Here is a 627-nt window from a genome sequence, read left to right as displayed (position 1 = left end):
TGGCTTCATGAGGAGCAGGGGTAGCCACATGTAGGTTTTGGGTCAGGGTCAGACTGGCGATTAACGTGGAGGCCGATGGACAACATGATTTGCCAAAGAACAAACGCCATATAATTCTCATTTGGGCTTCCAAACATATTGTTTCCAGATGATCTTCCCAGAGATAAAGCAATTTAGAAGTGAAAGCCCTCAAAACACAGAAACACAAACCAGGTGAACAAAACCTCACAAGAAGCTGTCAAAAAGTGCCAGCACTAACTATTTTTTAAATCATCACCATGCGATATTAGGAATAGTTTTCAATTAGCATAATTACACCTCACTTTGATCATCATGGGGTATGATACTGCCACCATGCAAAGCAGAAGAGCTGGCAGCTTTGGTATATAAAGGACGTCCACCAAGATCTCGTTAACGTTTTGGCTAGGTATGGGCAGTCATTAGGCCAGGGCAGAGCATTGTGGGAGCGGTCATGCAAATTTCACTGGCGAGTGACCAATGGTTTCTCCGGAAAAGGCCTGGAAGCTCAGATCTTTCAGGCAAAATGCAAACGAGGGCCCACCTTCACGTTCCGAGACAAAATGCACTTGTTTACCTCATGGGGCTCAAAGGCTTTCCCTACTGTCA

The 627-nt window shown here is 45.1% G+C and overlaps 1 non-coding gene across 1 annotated transcript; it reads right to left on the bottom strand.

Annotated features, from left to right (window-relative positions):
• Nucleotides 1-223: 223 nt before the first annotated feature.
• LOC128498534 (U4 spliceosomal RNA) lies at nt 224-364 on the bottom strand. The gene has a single exon (XR_008354753.1). It is a non-coding gene; the product is annotated as a U4 spliceosomal RNA (small nuclear RNA).
• Between the last annotated feature and the right edge of the window lie 263 nt (nt 365-627).

This window comes from Spea bombifrons, chromosome 5 (genome assembly GCF_027358695.1).
Source record: "Spea bombifrons isolate aSpeBom1 chromosome 5, aSpeBom1.2.pri, whole genome shotgun sequence".
Lineage (NCBI taxonomy): Eukaryota > Metazoa > Chordata > Amphibia > Anura > Pelobatidae > Spea > Spea bombifrons.
Note: the sequence above shows the minus strand (reverse complement) of the source record. Positions and strands in the feature narration are given on the sequence as shown.